This window comes from Capra hircus, chromosome 10 (genome assembly GCF_001704415.2).
Source record: "Capra hircus breed San Clemente chromosome 10, ASM170441v1, whole genome shotgun sequence".
NCBI classification, from domain to species: Eukaryota; Metazoa; Chordata; class Mammalia; order Artiodactyla; family Bovidae; genus Capra; species Capra hircus.
The window spans coordinates 46,619,447-46,642,346 of NC_030817.1; the positions used below are offsets into that span (position 1 = coordinate 46,619,447).

A 22,900-nucleotide genomic window follows, 5' to 3' on the forward strand; every position below is an offset into this window, starting at 1 on the left:
TCACCGACTCGATGGACATGAGTTTGGGTAAATTCCAGGAGTTGGTGATAGACAGGGAGGCCTGGTGTATTGTGATTCATGGGGTCGTGAAGAGTTGGACACGACTGAGAGACTGAACTGAACTGAACTGAACTGAAGTAGAAATAACAAAGGGCTACCTGTTCTAACAACTTCCTGATCACCTCCCAAAGCCAGAGAGGCTCTTAATATCTGCCCCTCTTAACAAGTGAGACAACATCTACAAAGCTGTTAATTATAGCTGGTAAAGGATGGGTCTGTCTTTTCATTGTTTGAACCCTAGTCCCTAGCACAGGCCTACCACATTAGGGAACATTTAATAAACATTTCTTATGTGACTGTAGTCAACCTTGAAAAGGGAGCAAGAAGAATTCACTGGAAACTAGAAGAAACTTTAAGAATGAGGCATTAAACTCCTATTTTGCTGATGAGGAAGTGAAGGAAATGTGATGTGATTTTCCTAGAACGAGAGTCTTCTTGTTCCTGGAGTATTTATGTTCTGGGGAAAGTAATTCCTCCAGTTTCCCTATTTGTGTTCCACTCAAATATATGGGAATATATAGGGTTTCTGATTCTAGATTGATCATTAGGGGCTATCCAGCACACTACCATCTCCATTAAATTAAAAATGTACTTGATTGTGAAAGAGACAAGAAATATAATAGGAGTTATAAAAATCTTTTTCCTCTATTAACAGCTAGCAAATATTCTTTGAGCTCAGTTTTCTCAACTACACAATGGAAAAAAAAATTACCTTGGATAATTGATGTGAAAAGAGGTGATTCTATACAGAAAATGTTTATAATTATTTGTCCATAATTAGACTCAGTGAATATTTACTGAATGAATGAATGAGGAAAGAATCACTGCGATTTTACACTGCGGGCAGAGAATGTGACTGCCACTTTCTAGCAATGCCTTTCTTTCTTCTACAATACTGTAACTACAATTTCTTTTTTCAAAACTCATATGAATATATACCAGAGCCTTTGGCCATGAAAATGTACAGTTGGCTATCATTACCTCTAAAATATGTGATGACACTTTAATCAACAACTTCAGGTAAAATTAGGGTTCTCTGGTTTAGCAAATAAACATACAAGATGTCCAGTTAAATTTGGATTTCAGATAAATAACAAATAACTTTATTTTGTATTATTATTATTTTTTTAATTTAATTTTATTTTTTTACCTTACAATACTGTATTGGTTTTGCCATACATTGACATGAATCCACCACAGGTGTACACGAGTTCCCAACCCTGAACCCCCCTCCCACCACCCTCCCCATATCATCTCTCTGGGTCATCCCAGTGCACCAGCCCCAAGCATCCTGTATCCTGTATCAAACCTAGACTAGCGATTCATTTCTTACATGATAGTATACATGTTTCAATGCCATTCTCCCAAATCATCCCACCCTCTCCTTCTCCCACAGAGTCCAAAAGTCTGTTCTTTACATCTATGTCTCTTTTGCTGTCTCGCATACGGGATTATCATTACCATCTTTCTAAATTCCATATATATGTGTTAGTATACTGTATTGGTGTTTTTAAATTTGAATTTCAGATAAATACAAATAACTTTTTAAGTGTAGATATGTCCTAGACAACTTTTGAGACATGCTCATAATAGAAAAAGTTGGTTATTGTACAGGATATGCTTATAAAAATTACTGTTTATCCGAAATCCAAATTGAACTGGGTATCCTGTAGGCATTTTAGGGCCACTGTCAACCCTACGTTACAGCCAAAAGGGAGCCTTGAAGATAGCTATCATCCCCCTCTCTTCTCATACAGACAAGAGAATGAAGGTTTGGAGTACTTGTTTTCCTGGTCAGAGTAACCCAATCAGAAAGGAACTGAGCGAGACCTATAACCTGGTCTCTTAACACTGCTAGAAATCTCCTCCTGCACCATGATGAAAACGACCCAACCTTCCCCACCAAAGAGTCTTAGTGACCAGCTAAGCAAAATTATTTATGTTCATAGTTCTTCAAAAAAATGAAAGCAAAATGTCAAGTAAAACAACGACAATGAAACCTCTTATGCGTTCAGGCGCCAATGTGGCCTCCATTGTTTTTGAAAGCTGGCCTTAGGTCAAAGATCCCACATGCCACAACTAAGTCCTGGTGCAGCCAAATAAATAAATATTAAAAGAAGGAAAAAAAATGCTCCTTAGTCCTTTCTCCATGATTATGATACCAGGCAAGCACAAGAGAAGACAGCATGCCATTACAGCGCCCATCCTCTCCTCACCTTCGCCTTCTTCCTTGTAACAGGTTGCTTTTATCTCTCTGACATGTCTGATCTGAGGCCAGCAGAATAATAAATATGATGCAAATGTGGTTTTGTGGCTGGTGTCTACTGGACACTAGAATTGTTTAATCATCATAAACAGTGCTCTTCAGGGACACACCCTGACACTGAGTCTCTGCCTCACCAACCTCTCAGATAAAGACGAACCTCAAACTCCTTGACGAGGAGGAAATTAAGAATAGTGTAACAGTTAATAACACAAGTTTGGGATAGAACAGATCTGGGTCTGCATCTTACTCTGCCTCTTACAATTATGTGGCCTCTGAATCCGTCTCCTTTTTTTTTTTTAAGATTTTTTTGATATGGACTATTTTTAAAGTCTTTATTTGAATTTGTCACAATATTGCTTCTGTTTTATGTGTTGGTTTTCTTGGCCAAGAGGCACGTGGGATCTTAGCTGCCTGACCAGGCATCCAACCCTCACCACCTGCATTGGAAGGCAAATTTTAAGCACTGGGTCACCAGGAAAGTCCCTGAATCCCATCTCTTGAGCAAAAAAGAATTCTACTTACTTTCTTCAAAACTATACTCAGGTACTTTGAGGGCCACAGATAAATTACCTCATGTTGCTTTCCTTCAAAGAAGATAACTTGGTCATCTTGAGCCCAGACGAAGTTTTGTTACCAAGTTTTCAGTCTAGGTTAGAAAAGCTTGGGGTGTTAAAATTCATCAGGCTGTATGTACACTTTAAATGAGTATAGCTTATTGTATATAAATCATACCTTAATGAAGCTGAAAAAAACAGACTGGAGATAAGAATAAAATAGCTTTGTGGATGTCTCACAGATAGGAAGTCAATGGCAATAAACTAAGAGAAGATAGAGTGGGGCTTTATGAAGCAACAAGGAATAGATGTGAACTAAAGAGAAAGGTACCCAGGGTATGGGGGGGCCAGCATTAGAGCTATTTTAACCCTGGGAAATGAAGCAAAGTACCTCAGGACTAAGGTTCAGCAGAAGCCTATGCCCCCAAACATTTCTGTTTGCAGATGCTCCCAAAACAAAAGATCTTATTTTATCAACAGATTGTAATCAGGTCATTCCTTAGAAAAGGCAAAAAAAAAAAAAAAAAAAGAAAGTTTCTTCAAAGTCAAAAGCTGCCCAAGGTGTATTTGAATAACACATAAAAATCCACCTGGTTTACCCAGTGGAGCACGACAATTTCAGAATTAACCCCTAGCCAATCATCAAAGCCAAGCCCCACCCCCCCACCAAATGTTATTATTGACTGATTAACTGCGACTTAAGAAACTCTAGAAAGTAATGTGTTTTAGGTAGAGAATAACTTAGTAGATAAACTCAATGGTAAAATAACCCAGAGATCAAGGGATGAATTGGACAGACATGCAAAATAATCTCTGCACTTCACACACCCATGATCAGGAATAAACATAAAACCAAACAGCCAAGAAATCACGTCCCTACCTACCACTAAATGGATGAGGTTTCCATCACAGCTTGCAATTCTGCCAGTCTTGTGAGTCAAAGATTACAAAGTATTATCTTCAAACTTTATCTCCTTGCTTATTAAACTGCAGAACAACAGATTCAAAACAGCCCAATTAAATGCCAGCATGTCCATTTGAAGTCAGTGTCAAAGAGGTGTGTTTGGCCAGAAAAACAGAAATAGGGGAAAAATAACTCATTTACTTCAGGGTGGCTCCTTCACTTCTTTTTTCATTTTTTTTTAATTGAAGTATAGTTGATTTACAGTGTTGTGTTAGTTTCAGATGTACAGTATCAGCAAGTGATTCATTTGTGTGTGTGTGTGTATATAACTGAATTTATGTGTATACATATATATATATAATTTGACTATGGGACTTCCCAAGTGGTACAATGATAAAGAATCAACCTTCCAATGCAGAAGATGCAAGAGATGTGGGTTCTAGCCCTGCGTCAGGAAGATCCCCTAGAACAGGAAATGGCAACCCACTCCAATATTCCAGTATTCTTGCCTGAAAAATTCCATGAGCAAAGGAGCCTGGCAGGCTACAGTCCATGGGGGTGCAAAGAGCAGGAACACCACTAAGCATATGCAGCATGCAATCTGATTTTATATATATATATACACACACCTATATACATATATAAAAGAATATATGTATATGTGCTTTTTAGATTATTTTCCTGTATAGGTTGTTACAAAATATTGAGTATATTAATACTTTCCTGTGCTATACAGTGGGTCGTTGTTGATTATTCATTTTATACATAGTAGTATGCATGTGTTACTCCCAAATGCCTAATTTACCCCCATCTTTCCCATTTGATAACCATGAATTTGATACTTATGTCTGTGAGTCTGTTTCTGTTTTGTAAGTAAGTCCATCTGTATTAGATTCCACGTGTAAGTGATATCATATATTTGTCCTTTTCTGTCTGATCTTATCACTTAGTATGATAATCTCTAGGTCCCCATCTATGTTTATTTCATTCTTTCTAATGGCTGAATAAAAGTCCATTGTGTGAATGTACCACACCGCCTTTGTCCATTCACCTGTCGGTGGACATTTAGATTGCCTCCATGTGGTGGCACTAGTGGTAAAGAACCCGCCTGCCAATGCAGGAGACATAAGAGATGCACGTTTGATCCCTGGGTGGGGAAGATCCCCCTGGTATGGCAACCCACTCTAGTCTTCTTGCCTGGAGAATCCCCATGGACAGAGAAGCCTGGTGAGCTACAGTCACTGGGTCTCAAAGAGTCGGACATGACTAAAGCGACTTAGCACAGTCCTGGTTACTGTAAATAATGCTGTCATGAACATTGGGGTGTATGTATCTTTTAGAATTATGATTTTTCTCTCCATAAGGAAATAGAGCTCCTTTACTTTTATTTATATTCAGTCAGTGAAGAACTTCATGAAACTCAAATCCGCTTGTCCAAAACCTTATTTTTAGACTTTAAGAAGTGGATTTTTTTTCTTTTTAATTTTTGCCACATTTAACTCTGAGTATTTACAGTCCAAATTATTGTTTTGTTTTGTTTTAACCTAGAGATTGCTATGCTTTTGAACTGTGGTTCTGGATAAGACTCTTGAGAATCCATTGGACAACAAGGAGATTAAACCAGTCAATCCTAAAGGAAATCAACCCTGAATATTCATTGGAAGGACTGATGCTAAAGCTGAAGCACTGATAATTTGGCCACCTGATGTGAAGAGCTGACTCACTGGAAAAGACCCTGATGCCGGGAAAGACTGAGAGCATGAGGAAAAGGGAGCAGCAGAGGATGAGATGGTTAAATATCATCACCAACTCAATGGGCATGAATATAAGCATATTCTAGGAGATTGCGGAGGAGAGAGGAGCCTGGTGTGCTACAGTCCACAGGGACGCCAAGAGCCAGACACAACTTAGTGACTGAACAGCGACAAAGAGGTATCTAACATGAGCAAAAAGTATCACTGTTCTAGGCTACTATCTAATAAATTTTAAAAAATTTAATGAGAACTAAATGTATGCAAGGTGGTGGATTGATCTGTAGAGAATAAAAAAAAAAAAGAAAAACACAATCCTTAACCTCGAAGTATTTACAATCGAGTCATTTTATGATTAGGGCTTCCCAGGTGGCTCAGTGGTAAGGAACCTGCCTGCCAATGCAGGAAATGCAGGTTTCGATTCCTGGGTCAGAAAGATCTCCTGGAGAAGGAAATGACAACACACCCCAGTATTCTTGCCTGGGAAGTCCCATGGACAAAGGAGCCTGGCAGGCTATACAGTCTATGAGATTGCAAAGAGTCGGATATGACTGAGCACATCCATGTACACATTTTATGATTAGCTTTAACTAAGTATTCCTGTTATTAGACAAAATAATTGTTTTGATGTGTATAAACTCTGAAAACCTCTTTCCAATCTTGAGCCATATTTTTCTTTCCCATATCCAAGTGCAATCTAAAACTACCTATTTCTTTAATTTACTTATTTTTAAGTACTAAATTAACTTACTTAAGGATAAATTGTTGTATAACTATCTCCTTTAAAATTATCTTAATCATTAATAACTATATAAAATGATGGGATTTGACATGCTGCTTAGACTTTTTCCAAAATGCACATTAAAATAAATACTTGTCTATTAACATCAATGTTTACTGTGTACTACCTAAACTTATACTGGGAAACATGTCTCTAATCGAGTCCCAAGTAAAATCTCTTCCTCTGCCCACTCATAAACCTCACTGCAATGCAGGTAACTCCTTACATGCCAGTACTCTTAGTTGATGATCCCTCCTTCCAATAAGCAAAGAGCTTCCTCTCATCACTTCAACAAACCATATCTTTTCCTCATTTTTAGCTTATTTCTCTAGGATAACATCTTTATCATTACCCCAAATTTCATCTTCTGGCACCTCAGTTACTCCCTCTATTAACCCTTATTTCTTGTTTTCAGGCAGTCTCTCTTTTCTTTGGCTCTTTTGACTTTACTAATATGCATTTAGTTTAAAAATATTTATTGTCTATTGTGTGTTAGAGACTATGCAAGATTCTAGGAATGTAGACAAGAATCTACAAACCTCAAGGAATCACAAGAATCTGAGGAGACAAGGGCATCCTGTGTCACCAACCATGTCATGAGTGCCTTGTAAGGTAAACGCAAGAATGTTTGCAGAGGAAACACAAGTGGAACTTGAAATCAAAGGTAGAAAGGATTTCCCCATGGAGGTTAATATCTAAACTCAAATCCCAAATATTATATACTTATCAATATTGGTTTTGTGACCCAGGGACTTTAAGCTTTATTTTCCTCAACCATAAAATGATAATGTTGTCTACCTTACCTGGCTGTAATAAGATTAAGAGGACAGCATGTACTCAGTGGTAAGGCCCCAGAGTTAGTGAGCTTCGATTCCAATGTCAACTCTACTACTGCATGGCCTAGGGTGGGTTACTTTACAACTGTGTATTGGAGTCCCATCAATAAAATGTAGATAAATAATCATATCTAATAAATAATAATATCTAATATCTAATCTATAAATAATAATATTTATCTACTAATATCTAATAGATATGAAAGCTAAGTGGGAAAATCCATGAAAATCATTAGATAGTGAACATTCAATAAATGTTAGCCACTCTTATCAGAAGGCTTTTTAAATCTCAATATCTGTGTATAAATCCTGTTAAGTAAACAGCAAAACAAAACATGTCATCCTCATTTATAATCCTTCATTTTATTATTCATAATTTACAATAGATCTCATCTATTAAGGAAATGGCAACCCACTCCAGTGTTCTTGCTTGGAGAATCCCAGAGATGGGGGAGCCTGGTGGGCTGCCATCTATGGGGTCGCATAGAGTCAGACATGACTGAAGCGACTTAGCAGCAGCAACAGCATTAAGTGAATTAAGCAGAAGAGACTAAAATAAAACTTTAATGGTACCAAACTGGCAAAGAAGAAGAAAATCTACCCTCTTTCCATGTGTTAGGAATTAAGCCAAACTCACCCCAAACCTCAGAATGTGACATTACTTGGAACAGGGTCATTGCAGATATGATTAATTAAGTGATGATGAGGTCATACTGGATTAGGTTGGATCCCAAATCCAATATGACTGGCATCCCTATAAAACAGGGAAATTTGGAGAAAGATGCACACAGGAGAGAGACACGTGAAGATGAAGTCAGAGATGGGGTGACATTCCTTCAAGAGAAGAAATGCCAAAGACTGTCAGCAAACCACCAGAAGCTAGAGGAGCGGCATGGCACAGATTGCCGCTCACAGTCCACAGAAGGAACAACCCTGCTCACACCTCAATTTCAGACTCCGAACCTCTGGAACTGGAAGATGATATGGTTCTGCCATTTAGGCCACTTAGTTTGTACTGCTTGTTGCGGCAGCCCTAGCGAACTAATATACTATCTGACACATTTTGTTTCTTTCTAGTAAGAACATAAATCTTAATAATGTGTAGATCAATTCTGGAGATATATACTTAAATTTTAGTCTGAATCACATGATTGATCATCAAATTCTGTTCTCTACTTCTTTTCTGTAATACATCTCCTTTCTACCCACATTACAGGTTCCCTGAAGAAAGAATATATTCATTTATCAATTCAACAGGTGTCTATTAAAGTGAAAGTCTCTCAGTTGTGTCTAACTCTTTGCAACCCTATGGCCTATTCAGTCCATGGGATTCTCTAGCCCAGAATACCGGAGTGGGTGGCCTTTCCCTTCTCCAGGGGATCTTCCCAACCCAGGGATCAAACCCAGGTCTCCCACATTGCAGGCAGATTCTTTACCAGCTGAGCCACCAGGGAAGCCCAAGAATACTGGAGTGGGTAGTAGCCTATCCTTTTCCAGGGGAACTTTCCAACCCAGGAATTGAACCAGGGTCTCCTGCCATTGGAGGTGGATTCCTGAGCTATCAGGAAAGCCTTGATTAAAAGCTCTACTGACTGGAAAATGAAAAAAACACAGGTTCCTGATCTTTAGGAATTAACAACCTACAAGTCAAGCCACAGATAAACAATAATTGATGTAAAGTAGACTGGGATGAGTATTCCTGATGTACGAAAGCAAAGAACGCTTCACTCCCATGGTTTTGGATGGCTTATCCCTTACACCTAGACATCTCTTTTAGAAAAATTCTGTTTTCCCACAGGGCAGTTATCTCTTTTCCTAGGCCTAACGTCTATTTCCCTTCTCCCATCTTCAGCACACACTGACACTGAAGTCAGTCCACTGCCATTATGATAATCCTTTCCTCGCAGAGTAAACAGACAGAAGGCACTCCCATAAGCAGGCATACGAACCTATGCAGACAAGTCCTGTTTGGAGAAGGCTCCCTAATACCCATGACTGCAGTATTTTCCAACTCTGCCTACAAAACAGGGATGCTTCTGCCAGGAAAGACCACCCTCTGATATTCATGGGCTTCCTTGGTGGCTCAGACGGTGAAGAATCAGCTTGCAGTGTGGGGGACCTGGGTTCTATTCCTGGGTCAGGAAGATCTCCTGGAGAAGGGAATGGTTACCCACTCCAGTATTCTTGCCTGGAGAATTCCATGGATACCGAAACCTGGCAGGCTATAGTCCATGGGGTCACAAATAGTCAACAGGACTGAGCAACTTTCACTTTTCTGACATTCCAGAATCCTAGCAGAAGTGTAGCCTAAACAGACATATCCAGAGGCTTATATAGAGAGAATACCATAGTGGTCTATAGAGAGTGATAGAGGAGGGCCACTACTTGAGGGTCATAATCCAAAGGAACCTTAGCATTACTGGAATAGTCAGTTCTTTAAAAAGATATTTTCTGGGACTTCCAGCTCATTTCAGCATTAATTCAAGACACAAAGGTGAGTCATTTGAAACTATTCTTCTCACCTTTGTGGATTTTCTGTCAGAAGCAGACAAACCCTAATTCTTTTTTATATCCTCTTACCTCACCTCTTTTCACCATTTTCCTCTGTTCACCATTACCCTTTCCAGGACTGACTCATCCGTAAACAAGTTAGTGGTGTCATCACTGGGAATGCTTACTCTCAAGCAGTTTGAGAAGTGGGATGATCCTTGAAGTCAGACAGATCTAGGGATATAATCCTAGCCAAGGGAGTTAGACTTATTTACCGACTAATGGTGGGTGTGTAGATTAAAGGAGATAGTCCCCAGCACAATCCCACTTCTCAGAATACTTGAGAGTAAGAGTACCCAATGATGACACCACTGCCTTGTTTACAGATAAGTCAGCCCACCACTTAAACACTAAACAAATCAAAAACAACTTAGGTCCAACCACAAGGGTAATTAAGGTGCCATATCACTCTTTAATCTGAGGGTAAATGTGCAAATAGATTGTCTCTACTTAATCTACGAAAGCTATCCATTACATGTGTGAAAGGGGCATGCACGGACAAGAGTGTTTTCTAGGCATCAGGACTTAATACAAAGATAACAGCAAAAAGTCTAGTGTAACACTGGTGTCATGGAACAAGATTGCCAGTACAAAGTGAGATTTCGACACTGCAATGATTTCAAGGCAGTGGATGTCACGAGAGATGGCTGAGGGAGACAGGGAAGGGGTTGGCTGGCTACGGGTCAATAGAAACCAGGCAAATATAGCACTTTCTAACATATCCTGGCTTCTGTTTATTCTAAAAAAAATATGTCCCTGGCAAGGGGGATCCCTCTTGTCACTTCTCTGCTGGGTTTCTACTGACCAAAGACTGTCAGGTGATATCAAGAAATTCTGTCCCTGGGACATAAATAAATGCCCAACACCCATAGTTCACGGCAATATGAAAGCCTGAGAGGCCTGGAATCGATCCAACCCATTTTAACTAGCAAGAAACTACCTAGTAATACCTTGTTTGTATTTCTTGGAGGAGGGACACAAGAAACACTTATTTCATTCCACACAATAATTCACCACAATCAGAGGGAGCACAGCAAGGGCAACACCATCTCCCAGCTGCTGATTACATCAAAGGCTTGCAGCACAAATTCAATTTTATGATGTTAATCTTGGCCTGCCACTCAGAAATTTTCTCTGAGGGATATGATTTTTCTCTGGATTTCATTTTAAGAATGATTTTCTTCACCCACAATCAATAAAGATATGTTTTCATCAAAAGACTCTATCTTGGTAGAATTCAATTGGCTATTTCAATCCCTTTTGGTGACACAATATTAATTAAAATAGTTTATGTTGCACTTCAACTGGAAAAAGAGTCAGTGAAAATAGCAGCTACTCAGAACACATGTTCTATACGCATCAACATGGAGGGCAGAAAATAATTTTCTCTTTCTCCAGGCGGCAGACATTAGCTATTCAAGAGAGTTGCTCTGACTTAGTTTATCTCTGTGTTATCACTGAAATAATAATAATAATAAATCAGTTCTCCCTGTTTGTATAGTTTGCTCAATAGGAAATCAAAATACACATGAAGAAAATGCTTCTAATTCTCACCTCCTAGTGCCTCAGGAAGAGCAAAATAAATGTCTGTGCCCACGCAGCATAATGGGATATTAAGAATCACAGTCACTGTTTCTCTTAATTAAAAACAGTTATAATGTTATTAAAAATTCTTTTTATTTTCAATTTCTAAATAATGGTTGCAATTGAATACATTTTCTTTCTAACGAGGAAACATAGGACAAGTATGGACTTTTTCACAATTAAAAAAAAGGAGAAAATTAGTAAATGTATTACAGGAAGTGAATTCTCTTTTAACAGTGATGTTTAAAGTGGCAGTTAATTCACTTAACAAAAACATTTATCAAAGTACCTACTGTGTGCCTGACTCTGGTCACCACTTGAGGCTGAGAGAATCTGAACTTGAGGCTGAAAATCTAAATTTCAACCAGTTCTCCAAAGATATTCTTAAGCACATTTGAGGCAAAGGAACTTAAATCAATCTCAACATTGCCCCTGCACCACACAATTAATGGAATATACAAATTAACTGATAAAATTAAAGAAATATTCACTGAATAAAAGACCAAACAGAATAAATCCCTCAAAAATTCTTGCTTAGGGCCTGATCTGCATGACCACCTGAGAACATCAAGACTTAGCCAGCCTAATTTGGGCCTTCCACAGCAAAAAGTCCTCGTCTGGTCCCTAACCTACTATTTTTCTCTGCAATGACTATAGTTTAAAGTAGTTAAAGTCTTCTTCTATCTACTGCCATCTAAATGACACAGAGAAAGAAATCTTTCCTGTTCTGTAGGACTTTGTAAAAAAACTACCTGAGGTCTTTACTTGGAAATCCATGTGGGGAAAGGGCCTAAACAGGAAAACTGTAAGTATTCAATCATTGAGAAAATATGTACATTGTTTGCAAGAAGGAATAATTCAAGATGATTAAGTTAGAATTTTGAGGCAAAGTCTTCCACATTTCAAAGAATTTTAAGAGCTAATGCTACCAGAGAAAAATCATAAGAGGGTACAGTCCTTTAACAAATTCCTCCCATAACGTTCAAGTTGCATTTTGGTATTTCGGGAAGATGCCCTGGAGAAGGAAATGGCAACCCACTCCAGTATTCTTGCCTGGAAAATCCCATGGACAGAGGAGCCTAGTAGGCTACGGTCCATGGGGCCGTAAAGAGTCGGACACGACTGAGCGACTTCAATCAATTCAATCAATCAATCAAAAGAAGTAACAAATTATCCAGATCCCAACCCCTAAAAATGTTTTTCTAAGACTCACTTCAACTGCTCAGAATGAAAACAAGAACTGGAGCAGGAAGCAGGGCCTAAAATGGTCTGAGATCCTATCATGTAAACACAGGAATGCTAACCTTTGTCCATCAAAGAATTCTTGGTGTGGTGGAACTCCTTTAACAGAGCCTGGTCTTAAAACAGGTGGATGTTGAAAGTAAACATTTAGTGGTTGGGAAATAGGGATAATAGAGGTGAAACTATAAAAAACTTCATAAGTCATTCTGAACAAGACTGGTCTGTTTTTTATGATATAGTTGAAAACATGAAGTCCCATCTGTAGTCAAGGCTGGATTTCTGTTGTATTTTTCTCTCGTCAAAAGACTAAGATGTGTGAAGGGAATCAAATCAGTTGATTGTCATCTGTGCATCATACAGTCCTGTGTTTTCTAGGCAACTAAGTCTCCCAACAAAGTTGTGATGTAGACACTCTTATGGGACAGACTTGAAAATCAAATAAGGACCTAATAATGTAAAATAATGGGCTTCCCTTTTGGCTCAGTGGTAAAGAATCTGCCTGCTAATGCAGGGGACATGGGTTTGATCCCTGGGTTGGAAAGGTACTCTGGAGAAGGAAATGGCAACCCACTCCAATGTTCTTGCCTAGGAAATCCCATGGACAGAGGACCCTGGTGGGCTTTAGTCCATGGGGGTTACAAAATAGTCAGACATGACTTAGTGACTAAACAACAACAATGTAAAATAATATACAACACTCATTTCACGTTTGAGGAAACCAAAGCTCATAGAAGCAAAATAACTTGCCAACATCCTGTAGCCAGTAAAGGATGAAACAATATGTATGAAGATTTGTGTTTGTCATGTTCTTTCACCCTATGAGACCTTCACACAACAGTTTCTTTGGCCTGGAATGCTCTTCCTCAGAATTTCCTCCTGGCAAACTCCTGTAAAAATGGAGCCTTCAGAACTGAAACTGAATTGTAACTCCTTTGAGCCTCTACTGGGTGATATATTGCACTCCTCAACTCCCAGCACTTCCTTTTCTACCTTTAAGGAGCTCTGATCATTCTGCTCTAATTCTTCCTGTGTCAGTTACCTGAACCATACTATGAATGTTTAGAGGGCAGGAAACTGTTCTTTTTCCTTTGCATTTTGCTTACAGGTAGTTTTATACATAACAAAAAGTAAAAAAAAATGTTAAGGGGGATGTCAAAAAATTAATGTATTCATTATGAGTGAATGTGGAATGGCTCTAAAAATCACCTCTTTTTCTTCTCCCAGACAAGCCATCTTGAATGTTAACTCTGAGGTCTGCACAAGGAGAGAAAGGGAGATGTAGAAAGATATCTTTGGCTATGGACTTATCTGTAATTACTATTGAAGCAACCTAAAATCTTATCAGCTTTCTGGGCCCTGAACTCACACCTCACTAGGAGGAAACACAGTCAATTCACCATGAGATTGAATGACTCAATTAATGACAATTCCCTCATCCTGTACTTGCTTAGTTTTTATACACTCATACATAGGATTTTACTTTTTCCAGAAGAAATTTCATTTTGTTAAAAGTGAAAAAAGGAAGGGCTAGGAAACCAAGATAGATTCAGGAGTCTCCAAAACTCACACCCTTAGCCACTGCACTGTATTGCTTAGGTGGGGCAGGGGCATTGCCCAACATGTTAGGAAGCCCTTTGGAAATGAGAGCAAACTCTAGATGAGATGTTGGTCTAGAACAGTGATATCTAGCTCTAGAAGCTCTAGAAATGAGACACTACCTTTTATAGAATAATTCAAAGAGATCCAAATGTCCTTTAAGATCAACACAGTTTCCTTATTTTGAAGACAAAAATGAATTAAAGTAAGTTAAAGGACTTGTTGGTACCCCAGAGTAAAGCTAGGGGCTTGCCAGGTGTTCAGAGACGGTCTGGTAAGAGAACTTACACATATTCTTTCAGTCTTTATCCCTACCTCATTGCCTTGGCTCTAACTCAGAACATAATTTAATCTAACAGTGTTAGACTAGGGGAAAAATAACTATACATTCAGAACAGAGCTTCCAGAGAAATGTCTGACACAATTCTTAATAAGAGATGTTGCATATTGTACCACTATTAAATAACAGAAAAAATAATTGTCAAGTCACAGATATATTTGAATGAAGCAATCTTTAAACTTTGAAATATTCCTAATACCACTATTCTCAAGGTTACATAGTTATTTAATAACTTATATATACTTCTATTCCAGTTGGCCTCTATAAACTAGAACCTTAGATTTCTAAAGCATTCACTTCATTGGATAGACTGTTAATGCAAGATATCACACACAGGGAGAGGCTTAAAGTTGATATTTTATTGATAAAATAATTATAATTTACAAATATCTTCCCCCAAAGTGGTGAAGATATTAGAACTCAATAGAGCCCCAATTTTTGTGGTTTAAAAAATAATAATCATAAGTTTACTAGAGTATTTCATGGACAAAGTTTCCCTTCTCCTCTCATCCTTTGCATTCTTTACAGAAAACACTACCGGTACACTGTAATATTGAAGGAGTTAAAGGAGAGCTAAGGAACAAAAGTCACAAGACCGGATTAACCACAAATAATTGCATTCCAAAAGAAGCTGCTTTCTTCTTCCCTGATCTTTAAAAGGTGAGAATTCAGGAGAGAGAAGACTAACCCACTGTTTGCTGGGGGGCGGGAGAAGTAGGGGTGAGGGTAGGAGAGGGGATGAAAGAGACAAAGTTTCCAAATCATTTCTTCAGATAAAACTATTCAAAACAAGTGACCTAGTTTTCAAAGATAACCTTGAACTCCTTTAGCATAAAACTACAAGGGGGAGGAACAGAAAGTTAACGTGGTTGCACAGCAACCTTCTGATCGCGTCTTCCTAACAGTTTCGAAATGAACACAAAAACGTTCTAATGGATGAGGACGGCGTTAGGGAAGCACCTGTCCGCAAGGTAGTACTGCTAGTACTTCACCTTGGCCAGATTTTTCGTCAATGCAGACATCACTCCCTGGATTTTCCTCTCCCTCGTCCACCTTTACAAGTGATAAAAGTGTTGTGTCCGCAACCTTTATTGCTGGCTCAGCGCGAGAAGTATTCACCAGATTCCCTGCCCCGACAGGTCCCAAGCTGTCACACCCTCTCCTGCCGGCGTCCACCGGATCTTTTCCCCAGCTACTCGACTCAGCTTAATGAATTCAAGAACTCCAGTCCCGGAGACGTCCGATTTCCGAGTCCCAAGAGACTCTCTCAATAGTGAATGGCGTGTCTAGGAGACCTCACCTACCCCAAGCCATCCAGCCCCCGCTACCACACTCGAAAGGACCGATTTGACGGGTGCCTGTCTTCGGTCACTACGGATGCTACATCAGGACGAGGGAGTAGAAGAGGGAGTTTTCCACGTGCAAGAACTTGGAGCAGAAAAAGAGATTATAACTACTGCAACACGCGCTCACCTTCCTTCCTCGCCCCTCGGTATCCAAACCCTCGACTTGAGAGCGGGAAGCCAAGGGCAGCACGAGTCCGGGGCCGTCCGGGGTCACCGCCTGGGACAGAGGAGCCCGAGCCGAGCCCGGGGCGGCTGCTTTAACCCAGACTGGGCGAAGCTGCAGCGGCCCCGCAGCTTGACAGAGGGGCAGCAGGACACAGGGGCGGTCTTTCAGGAGCGGCCACACCCTCAAACCTAACACCTCGCCCCACCCGAGACCACGCCCTCCCCCGAAACCACGCCCTCTCCCCTTCCCCGACTTGAGCCGGAACTCTGGCTACCTCTAGCCACAGGCGCTGCGTGGTCCAGCCACTCCCTCCATCTCTCACGGGCGGTGGTGGCTGGAACAGGCCGGTCCCCGGGCGTCGAAGTGTTCTGTCCTTCCAGGGCTGGAGAGAGTCAGAGTTAGGTCAGGAAACTCAAGGTAGGCCAGGTGATATGGACCCTAGCCGGCAATGATAGAGACTGGGAGCCCCAGGACCTTTGTTAATGGAAGGGAGGAAGTTCCCCTCCACCTAGCAGAAAAGAGTGAGAGTCCAGGGAGCTAGGAAGGGTGGAAAAATTCACCCTTGAAACGGGAGTCCTGACCTGCTCTGGAGTGTGCCAAGTCACACTACTGACTGGGTAATTTAGAAAAATGGGAGGGACAGTTTGTTTTTCTCAGGTTTCTTGGTTATTCTACTTTTTCCTCCAAACCTGTGGGCAATGTAGTCCTGGATTCTAACACTCCCAGAAGTAGGTGGGGAGATATATTTTTATTTATTTATTTGATGTAGATCATTAAAAAAATAAACCTTATTATATTGCTTCTGTTTTAGATTTTGGATTTATGGCAGGAAGCATATGGGATTTTAGCTCCCCACCCAGGGATAGAGCCCAAACCACCAGCATTGGAAGCTTGGAGTCTTAACCTCTAGACCAGGAGGGAAATCCCTAATGGGGTGAGATTTTTAGTCACTCCCTTTCACTTGGGCTTCCCTGGTAGCTCAGAGGTTAAAGCGTTTGCCCACAATGAGGGAGACCCGGGGTCGATTCCTGGGTTGGGAAGATCCTCTAAAGAAGGAAATGGCAACCCACTCCAGTATTCTTGCCTGGAGAATCCCATGGATGGAGGAGCCTGGTCAGCTACAGTCCATGGGGTCGCAAAGAGTGGGACAGGACTGAGCGACTTCACTTTCACTTTCACTTGTACCTACCTGACTTCCCAAATACTAAGGATATTTGGCCAGGCCCAAGTCAGAGCATAAGTTCTAGGTCCTCTGAGACCTAGAGATCTGAGGTCAGAATTCTCATACCCTGGATGTTCCTGTGTGAAACCCTGCAGAGGAGGATATGCCTCTCATCTTCATCCTCTGCACCAGGTTAGTTCCAAGTCTTGGTTCATCTGGAAGCTCACTTACCCCAGCAGGTTGGTGTTCCTGCTATTCACTCCCAAGTTGCCTCACTTCCTATTATAGCACTTGTCACAACTTACTGCAATTACTTGTTGCATTGGCCTCCCTGCTTCACTGTAAGGTCTGTGAAGGAAGGGACACCAAGCATGCAGTGGATACATATAAAACACTGTTGATCCATGACATGTATCTAACAATTGCCTGTTATTAAAGTGACCCCAGCCTCCAGTTCCTTATGAACTTCCATCACCTATCCTTAACTTTTAAGTCTGCGGAATTTTATTTCAAAATTAACATTCCCACTCCTACTGCCATTCCGGGTCTCACATCAGAGCCTTGGATACTTTTAAAGCCAATGAAAATTGGGGGAAGAGGAAAAATGAAAAAAAAAAAAAGTTTTTAGAAAAAAATGACCTCAGTAAAATTAAAAATGAAATAAAAAAATGAAAAAATGTTGATAATATATAATATCAATTTAATGGTCTTTATTGCCAGTGTAGTCATTGACAGCATTGAACTTTTCAAGCCTTATAATCATGGAAACCAGTAAGAGTTAAAGAAATCTTCCCACTCTTTCATGTTCTGGAAATGGTAACTGGTTTATTGCAAGGAATCACCCTTTCCCAAATGACTTAAATAAGACTTACTTTGTTTATCTATGACACAGATCCTCCAAATTTCCATTCTTTGCATCATAAATGATTAGCTGAACCCTGAACCATTTGTGCTAACTAACCAATAATCTGAACAAAATATCTGCTACCTTGACTTGACCAAACTTTAGTCCCATAAAAATTTCTTTTCAATAATGTCTCTCTTTATCTTGTTTTTTATACGACCTTGTAAAATATAATTTTTAATACAGGTATGCCTAAGGAATATTGTTGGTTCCATCCCAGACCACCGCAGTAGAGGGAATCACACATTTTTCAGTTTCCCAGTGAGTATAAAATTTATGTTCACAACATACTATTGTCTGTTAAGTATGCAATAGCATTATGTCCAAAAAAAAATGTATGTACTTTAATTAAAAAATAACACTCTTGGAAAAATGGTACTGATAGACTTGCTCAAGGCAGGGTTGTCTCAAACCTTCAATTTGTAAAAAATGCAATATCTGTGAATTGCGGTAAAGCAAAACAGTCTAAAATGAGTTGTACCTGTATAGTTTATAAGGAAAGGGCCCTATCAAGAGCAAAAGGGCCCTGTGTCAGTTTCCTAGTTGCAAAACAGAGGGCAAGATCTTTTTTGACCCCAAAACTAGTGAATTCAGAAGCTGAATTTCCAAAGAAAAGCAAGTCAGATCTTGACCTCAAGTCTAGACCTCAGGAGGAAGAGCAAGCCAGCATCTGAGAACCAACCTGGGCACTAGAGGTGACTTGTTTGGCTAACCTGGCTATTGTTGTTGCTATTATTTTTTAATTTGAATTTGAATGTACACCAACTCTGTAGTCTTCATCATTTATATTACCTATTTGATCATTGAAAGCATTCAAGTTTGTGTCTCTAGAATGCTTTTGTGCTCTCAGAAAAGTGCCCTGAATTACAAAAATATCTCCTTCCTTCCCTCTACCATGTCTATAGGGATAGCCAGGCAATGATGTCTGTTAATCTCTCTACTGGATGATTCAAGTGTTTAAATGAAAGGACAAATATTTCATTTATAGTTGAAATGTGTTTCTTTGGTGATAAGATACTAACCAGGGCAACAGTCTCTCCTTTTGAAGCACTGAAAGATTTTTACCAGATAAAATAAATATCCCTGGAGGTAATTTAACTTCAAATCAGAATAGATTCTTTGACATGTTTTAAAAAATGAGTAGAAATAATACATAAGGGAATTAGTTTGGCCAATTCTATGAAATAATAAAAAATAACTTGTGATGGTTGGAATATATGTCCAAAACTTCTGTATTACTCCTCCCTCTCTGGTGGAGCCTATTTCCCTTTCTCCTAAGTGTGGGCTACATTTAGTGATTGGCTTCTAACAAACAGAATGTGGTAGGAATGGTAGAGCAAAACTAGCAAATATACATTGTAAAATGACACTGGAACTTCCACCTTGTTTTCCCTCTCTCGTATCTCTCTCTGGAGAAAGCCTGTGAACGTGTTGTTAGGACATTCAAGGGACTTTATAGAGAGATCCATGAGGTTAGGAACTAAGATCTCCTGCTAATAGCCATCAAGAAGCTGAGGCTGCCTCGTGTGAAAATGCTGTTTTAGACGTGGATCCTCCAGTCAGTTGACATCTTAACTGCAACCTCTCTGCAACCTGCAGAGAGACCCTGCAACAGACCCACAGAGTTCAACCATCCCTGAATTGCTGACCCACAAATACTCTGCAGTGGTGGTTGTTGTTTTTAAGTCACTATCCTATCGTAATTTTCTATAAAGCAATAGAAAACTAATACAGAATTGATTCAACAATCTCCCTGACATTGATGTCCTAAAGATAATACTAATAATACCAAGCATTATTTGAGTTTTCTGCTTTATAGTGGCTTATATATTTTCCAAAATCCTTTTGGTAAGCTGAACCATATGGACATTAATCATTCTTCTCAACTAGCTAGTATTCATCCCTGTTTTCTATGTTTGGAGAACTCTAACCCTCCTTGTGAAGCAGAACCTATGTCTTCATGGAGAATCTGGAAAACAGTGCCTTGCTTACTCTGTCACTCCATTACACACAGGTCATGGAATTATGCCAATCAGATTCACAGCCCCAGACAAATACCTCCACAGCCACATCTAGTTCCCAGAGGCAGCAGTGAAGTGCTTCTAGCAGCTGCATCCAACACACAGCAGCAGAGACACCAGTGTCTGTGCCTAATACAGGTGGCTGCAAGTGCTCTTCTCTGTCCATCCCTACCACCTCCGTGGTACCAGGGCTGTGGAAGGATTTTGGACTTTGTCATCATTGCATAATATCCAAACTTAGTTTTCCACTTTCAGAAACATTTCCAATATCCTTTACTCAAACTCTTTTCTGCTTAGAATAGCAAGTATTGCTTTCTCTTGCACAAAACTAGAAATCCTGACTGATACAAGCAGATTTTATAGAGGACCAAAGTTCTTAAGTTATGTGTCACTAGATACAAGTAGCAAATGATAGAATTGAGACACAATGATTAGTCCAGATTAGGGTAAGCAAACAGATAATTAAACTTTACATTTAAAAGATAAAGGGCTTGTGTATACTTTAAAAGAAACAAATTAATTATGTTCATCTTTAAATCAGATGAAATGCTACTTCTCTGCCCTGTCCCTAATATTAAGTGCCGACATTATGGCATCAAACGCCTTCTTGCTTCAGGAATGGACTGTTTTCTTCCAGACTTCCTTGATATTGTACAGATACTTCTTCCTGCAAGTGCTCTTCTCTGTCCATCCCTGCCACCCACACGTTTTAGTCAGTTTGCATCTTCCTACTTCAAAACCCAGATTTAGTGATGATTCGTCTTTGCAGCCTCTCCTGAGCCCTGCAGAAGAGGTAATTATTCTCACCCACTTCTCATGCACTCTCAGTTCTGTTTCTATACATGATAAAATGTTTGCTAAGCTTGTTTATCTGTGTTAACAACCCTAACGTATTCCAACAAAAGAAACAGAAAGACTCCCAGCTCTGCCCAGACAGTGAAGAGAGTCTTGAAAAAAAAAGCGGGGGTGCTTAGAACAAAGTCTACTTATTGAACATGGACGCTAGGGCTTTAATGCCATCAGCTGTAAGAATGCTGACAACTAGGTGTACAATCCCATATAAGACACTGGGGATGTTTTCATAGATAAAAATGAATGATTCTAGAAAAGTCTTTAAGAAAATGACATTTGAAAGTTTCTCAAGTAAAAGAATACCCATCTGATGATGAAGGTCACTTCTTGACAAGTCCAACCCTTATACAAAGAGTGTCCCTTTGGATTTTAGTACCTTACTTTTACATTTTAACTTAAAAAATGGAATTATATAGAATCATGTAGAAACATCCAATACAAAGTAATAGTAAAAACATTTCAAGTCACATTAATAATGACATTACCCAATACCAAGGATAATAGGCAGATTCTAAAGTCTTCCAGAGAGACTTCCCTGGTGGTCCAGTGGTTAAGAATCCACCTGCCAATGCAGGGAACACGGGTTTGATCTCTGATCTGGGAAAATCCCACGTGTTGCAGGGCTAAGCCCATGCGCCACAACTACTAAGCCCGGGTGCTGCAACTGCCGAAGCCCACGTGCCTAGAGCCCATTCTTTGCAATAAAACAAGCCACCGCAATAAGCCCATGCATCTCAGCAAAGAGTAGCCCCTACTTGCAGCAACTAAAGAAAGCCCACACATAGCGACAAAAACCCAGTGCAGCCAAAAATAAATAGATAAATAAAATTTTAAAATAGTAATAAAAAAAATTTTCCAGAGAGAAAAATAAAGGTCATTTGCAAAGGAAGAAGAATAATTGTCCTAGTGCTTCCCTGGTGGCTCAGAGGTAAAGAATCTGCCTGCCAATGCAGGAGACATGGGTTCCATTCCCAGTCAGGGAGAATCCCACATGCCCTGGAGCAAAGCCTGAGTGCCACGAATACTGAGCCTGTGCCCTAGAGCTCAGGAACTCCTGAGCGCTCGCACCGCAGCTTCTGAAGCCCCCACACCTAGAGCCTGTGCTCCGCAGCAAGAGAACCCACCATAATGAGAAGCCTGTGCACCACACCTAGAGGGCAGCCCCTGCTACTACACCTGGAGAAAAGCCCATGCGGCAACTAAGACCCAATGCAGCCACTATTAAGTTAATTAGTTAGAAAAAGAATAATTGTCTTAGACTTCCCTGGAGCAACGCAGGATATTAGAAGACAGTGCATCAAAGTGGATAGTAAAAATTTAGCATTTACTGTTGACGTTTCACATACATTCTTTCCTTGCATTATAATACCCTAAACCAAGATGGTATAATGAAAACTATGATAATACTTGGCAGTGGCAAAGACTAGAAACTTAAAATTTGTCCTTCTGATCAGTTATTGGGGAGGAAAGTTGGAATAGTTTTATGCTGTTCAACTAAAGCCCTAACTATAAAAATTATAGAATTTTTAACATTATCAAGTGCAATGTGACATTTTAACTAGGAGAATGGAAGTGTATGTCTCTCTGTGTGTATTCTTTTCTGAACTGGCAGTGAGATTGAAGATCCTTGGGTGACTTTTAAAGAAGTTATAAGCCTGTGAAACAAGGAGCTTAAAAAATGATGGCAGATTCTTGATTGTAGCAGTGCCATTGAGCAACCCTATAATAAAATATTTTAGGTGAACAGTAACATTTAGACAGGCTATTTTTTCTAGCACTTGCTTTCAAGGTCAGATATATTTCTTCTTCCTGTTTTGGAAGTGCTGCATTGAAAGTAAAATGAGAAAAGACAAGTAAATGTATTTTTTATGATAGAATTCTGAATCTTAAAAAAAAGCTAGCTATTGAAGCAATTTGAAGTTGTTACTACAACAGTGACAAAATCTAGTTATTTTCCATGCTGTAAATGCTTCATACGAAAGCAG

The 22,900-nt window shown here is 39.7% G+C and overlaps 1 protein-coding gene across 1 annotated transcript in view; it reads right to left on the reverse strand.

Moving 5' to 3' along the window:
* The window catches only part of WDR72 (WD repeat domain 72), a 221,550-nt gene extending 205,387 nt beyond the window's left edge, over positions 1-16,163 (reverse strand). Inside the window, exon 1 of the mRNA XM_005685754.3 lies at positions 15,938-16,163. The gene's annotated coding sequence lies outside the window, so the exon portion shown is untranslated. The remainder of the gene's footprint in view (positions 1-15,937) is intronic.